Raw genomic sequence first — 5,662 nt, forward strand, 5'->3', positions numbered from 1 at the left:
CAAAAAGTGAGGATTCATAGCAGCAACCTTAGTGAGCCCTTAAAGGAACATGGTTTGTTTTGAGAGCAAGTAATAAATGAGCTACTTTTGATCTGCATAAAATCCCATAAACAAAATTCAACTAATTGCCTAATAAGGACATGCATGCTTATCTACTTCATTCTATCTTCTCTTATGTTTTATGCTTGCTTGGGGACAAGCAAGTTTTAAGTTTGGTATTGTGATGACAAGTCATCATAGTCTAGTTTTACTAGCCTTTTTCTTTGTTTTTCATTTGGTTTATGCACTTTCTTGCACTCTAAGTAAGTAATTTGGAATGAAAATGCATGACTTCTTTGAATCAAACAACCACCATGAAATTGATGCTAAATCATGAGGTTTAAGCTAAATTCAATTGAATTTTAATGATTAATAGACCTTGTGAATTTGGTGATACTTTGATTGGTTGTTTTGATTAATTGTAGATGAAGAAAAGAAGAAAAGAAGGAAGCGTGGCTCAAAGGAGAAAAAGTGTGGCCAAGAAAGGAGGAAGTGTGGTGCAACAAAACCATGAAGCTCTCTCCAAAGCTCACTAAGTGAGCGCTACACTTGCTTCCAGGAGACCAAGGCACAAAGCTCAGCTCACTTTGTGAGCTGAGCACAACACAAGGCCAAGAAATAAGGAAATGAGGAACCAAGCTCAGCTCACAAAGTGAGCATTATCGAGATCATTGAGGAAATAATTCAAAGAAAATGATTTGCAAATGCATGCTCCAAGGCTTGAACTCATGACCAAGGGGGATGGGAGAGGCGCTACTCACTAAGGAAAATAAGCAAAAAATGGCCAAATGCACTCCTCAAGGTTCGAACTCACCACCATGAGGAAGCAAGGAAGCAAGGTATCATAAGAAAACTAAGGAAAAGCTCCAGCGCATGCTTCCTCCAAGTTTCGAACCAAGGACCCTTCCTTGGATGCACCAAAGCTCAGCTCACAAAGTGAGCTGAGCGCTATCCATGGGCACATGCAACACATCTTGACACGGCCAGGAAAAGAGTGGAGCGCGCATGACACGGTCCTGGGCAGCACAAGGCGCGCACAATTTGGCACCAAGACACTAGTGCTCAGCTCACAAAGTGAGCTGAGCTCTCCCCTGATGCTTCCCAATCAGCAAGACACGCTATGCAAAGCACAAAGCTCAGCTCACTTTGTGAGCTGAGCATTCCCCTGGGAGATGCATTTGGGCTGAAATTGAAATTTAAAATTCCAACTTACTTCATTCCTTCACCAAATCAAAAGCCCATCCAAATTCCAATATCCAAGAATAGAAAGTGTATAAATAGGAGTTAGTTTGATGTAATTAGAACCTTTTTCTTTTACCTGAGAAACTCTAGACTTCATTTTGAATTTTCCCTTTTTTTCTTGCATTTTAATTCTGAGCTTTTTAAATTTCTGAGAGAACTTGGAAGGAGAATTGATCTCTCTTCTTCTTGGTTCTTGCTTGAGCACTCTTTTATTTCCTTGCTTTGGATCTTGGGTAGAGAATTGAAGAACTTCTGTTTCAATCTCACCTTGGGATCTTGTTTATTTTCTTTCTGCATAATTGAATTTGAATTTCTGTTTACTGCTTCTTCATCTACTTTGCTTCTGCAATTTACTTTTCTTTACTTCTTTTGCAATTTCTCTTGTTAGATCTAGGAAGGGAGTGAGATCTAGATTTGTTTTCTAGTCTCTTTGATTTCCTGAGATCTTCAACACCTTTTAGAATTGCTGCAACTTAAGCACTGCTTTCCAGTTCTTTAAATTCTCAAGTCATTTTACTTTTCTGTTAAGATCTACTTCACTGCACTTAAATTTTCTCTTTTATGTTTAATGCAATTTAGTTGTTCTTGTTCAGATTCTGCTATCCTAATTTCCAATTTCTTTTATGATTCAAGCAATTTACATTTCTTGCACTTTAAGCTTCAGCCATTTACATTTCTTGCAATCTAAGTTTCTGCAATTTACATTACTTGCACTTTAAGAATCTGCTTCTTTACTTTTCTGCTCTTTAATTTACTGCACTTTACCCCTCCCCCTTTACTTTCCAAGCAAATTTAGTTTCTGCAAGTTACAATCACTCAACCAAATCTTGATTCGCTTGACTAAATCAACCACTAAACAAAAATTGCTCAATCCTTCAATCCCTGTGGGATCGACCTCACTCATGTGAGTTATTATTACTTGATGCGACCCGGTACACTTGCCGGTGAGTTTTGTGTTGGATCGTTTTCCACACATCAAGTTTTTGGCGCCGTTGCCGGGGATTGATTAGATTGACAATGATTAAGTGAAGTGAAGATCTAGATCAAGCACTTTTTACTTTTCTGTTTCTTTAATTTTTATTTACACACTAACTGTTTGAATTTTTGCTTAAGCTAACTCAAACTTCATTCTAGCAATAGAGTGAAGTGTCACTGGTTCTGTGTGTTTCTTATGCCGTGTTTGTATGTCAGGAACAAGGTGAACTATACCCACTTTTCATGAACAAGACGAAAGAACTCTTAGAAGGTTAAGAAGAGCTGAAAGAGGAAAAAATATTGTTGGAGAAGAGGAGTCAGAAGAAGAGTTCCAAGACATGGAGGAACATTCAACAAATCCACCAAATCTACCAGGTGGAGCAGCCAACAACAACAACAATCCACCACAGAGGAGAGTTTTAGCTTCATATACATTTGCAAATCCTAGACATTGTGGGAGTAGCATTCTTACCCCAAATGTTAATGCATATAACTTTGAACTAAAGCCACAACTCATCACCTTGGTTCAAAACAATTGTTCTTATGGAGGAGGACCACTTGAAGACCCCAACCAACACTTGTCCACCTTCTTGAGGATTTGTGACACTGTCAAAACCAATGGTGTGCACCCTGACAGTTACAAGCTACTGCTATTTCCATTCTCTCTCAGAGATAAAGCCACTCAATGGTTGGAATCCTTTCCAAGGGACAGCATCAACAATTGGGATGATCTAGTAACCAAGTTCCTTGCCAAGTTTTACCCACCTCAAAGAGTTATTAGATTGAAGACTGAAGTGCAAAAATTCACTCAAATGGATGTTGAACCCTTGTATGAGGCATGGGAACGATATAAAGCTCTAATCAGAAAGTTTCCACCGGGAATGTTCAGTGAGTGGGACAGATTGCAGAATTTCTATGAAGGCTTGACACTGAAATCTCAAGAGGCTTTGGATTATTCAGCAGGAGGCTCTTTACAACTAATGAAAACAGCAGAAGAAGCCCAAAATCTCATTGATATGGTGGCCAACAATCAATATTTCTTTGCTCATCAAAGGCAACGCCAACCATCACAAAGGAAAGGAGTGATGGAGTTGGAAGGAGTGGATTCAATTCTAGCTCAAAACAAGATGATGTAGCAGCAAATTCAACAACAATTTGAGCAAATGGCCAAGAGAATTGATAGCCTTCAAGTTGCAGCAGTTAACACTAGCCAACCATCAACCACATGGGGGCAGAATGAGGAAACTCAAGAGGAGCAGCAGCAAGAACAAGTCCAATACATGCACAACCAAAATTCTGGGTCAAATGAGGTGTATGGAGACACCTACAATCCATCTTGGAAGAACCACCCAAACCTTAGATGGGGAGACAACCACAATCAAACTCAGCAGCCATGGTAGAGAAACTCAAACCAAAACGGTTGGAAAAACACAAACCAGAATAACCAACAGAATAATAGCCAAGCCACATACAGAAAACCACAAAACACCTACCCCAATTCTAACCATCATCCATCAAATAACCAAGCCTCAAATCAAAACACTTACCCTCAACCTTCCACACCTCACAATCAACCAATTTCACAAGACTCTCAGAGAATTAACAACTTGGAGCTCTTGATGGAAAAGATGATGAAGCACCAAGAGATGACAGTGAGGAACCAGGAAGCCTCCATGAAAAATATGGAAAGGCAAATTGGACAACTCTCCAAGCAAATCACCAGTGAAAGGCCATCAAGCTCACTACCTAGTGACACTATCCCCAATCCAAAAGAGGAGTGCAAGGCAATACAACTAAGGAGTGGCAAGACTCTGGTGAAAAATGAAGAAGCAACCAAGAAGCCAAAAGAAAGTGAAAAAAAACAAGCTGAGGAAGAAAAGGCCAATGATGAGAATGCAACAGCAAGCAAGCAAGCCTTAGAGGAGGTCAAAGATAAGGAGGACCGGCCACAAAAATCAAGAGAAGGGAAGGAAGCAATGAAAGAGCTAACCAAGGAACAAAGGCAGGGAGTGAACTTCACACCACCTCTGCCATATCCTCAAAGGTTCAACAAGGAGACTAAGGACCAACACTTCCCAAAATTTCTTGAAATCTTCAAGAAGTTGGAGATCAATATTCCCTTAGCTGAAGCACTTGAGCAAATGCCCCTGTATGCAAAGTTCTTAAAAGAACTTATCAACAAGAAGAGGAGTTGGCAAGAAAAAGAGATTGTGCTTCTCACTGAAGAGTGCAGTGCACTCATTAGAAAAGGACTCCCTCCCAAGTTAGAAGACCCTGGAAGTTTCTTCCTACCTTGCACCATTGGAAATCTACTTATCAACAAAGGGATGTGTGACTTAGGAGCAAGCATAAATTTAATACCATCATCCTTAGTGAAAAAGCTTGGCATAGGGAAGGTGAAACCAATACAGATGTCCTTGGAATTGGTGGACCAGTCAATAGTATATCCCAAGGGAGTGATTGAGAACCTTTTAGTTAAGGTTGACAAGTTCATTTTTCCTGCGGACTTTGTAATACTGAACACTGAAGAAGAAGAAAACAATTCAATCATCTTGGGAAGGCCATTTTTGGCCACTGCTAGAGCCATCATAGATGTAGAGCAGGGAGAACTAACTCTCAGGATGCATGAGGATAGCATTATCCTGAAAGTGTTTCCAGAACCACAAATTATTGAAGAAGGAAGCAAGAGAGTCAGTGACTGTTCTCCAAGGCAGACAACCAACAACACAGGGGAACAGAGAAATGAGCATGTACAAGAAGAAGAAGGAATTCAAGAAGGAATCAGGATGATAAACAAGAAGGAAGATACCATGGCTAAGGCTGCTGTCAAGGAAGAAAGGTTAACAAGAAAAAGGAAGAAAAACAAGAAGAAGACTCACAAAGGGTGGAAGAATAAAAAAATTCCAACTGAGGGATTCTCTAAAGGTGATAAGGTGCAACTAATATATCAACAGTTGGGAACTGAGGATCATTACACTGTTAACCAAGTACTCTCTCTGGAGCATGTGGAAATTGAGCACCAAAGGACAAAGAAGAGGCTCACAGTCAGAGGGGACAAGCTGAGGCACTACAATCATCAACCACTATAAAAGAAGGGGTCAATGTCAAGCTAGTGACAATAAAAGAGCGCTTGTTGGGAGGCAACCCAACCAGAGGTAACTATCCTTTCACATCTCTTTCAATAAAAAGGTTAATTAGTTTTGTCTATATTGCAAGAAGCTAAGTTTGGTGTTACACACCAAAACAATCTAAGAGAGAATGAAGAATTCTAAGTTTGGTGTTCCACCAAAATTCAATTATAAAATACATTCTCACCTTCTGCTTAGTGCCAGCTTCAAGCAGTTAGATAAACTAATTAACTATGTTGTTATTTTCTTAGTTTTCATTTTTGTCATTTTTGAAAAAG

The 5,662-nt window shown here is 39.6% G+C and overlaps 1 pseudogene; it reads left to right on the top strand.

Annotated features, from left to right (window-relative positions):
• Positions 1-3,137: 3,137 nt before the first annotated feature.
• Positions 3,138-5,345, top strand: LOC148545901 (uncharacterized; annotated as a pseudogene).
• The last annotated feature ends 317 nt before the right edge of the window (positions 5,346-5,662 follow it).

This window comes from Arachis ipaensis, chromosome B9 (genome assembly GCF_059453495.1).
Source record: "Arachis ipaensis isolate K30076 ecotype BB chromosome B9, ASM5945349v1, whole genome shotgun sequence".
Classification (NCBI taxonomy): domain Eukaryota; kingdom Viridiplantae; phylum Streptophyta; class Magnoliopsida; order Fabales; family Fabaceae; genus Arachis; species Arachis ipaensis.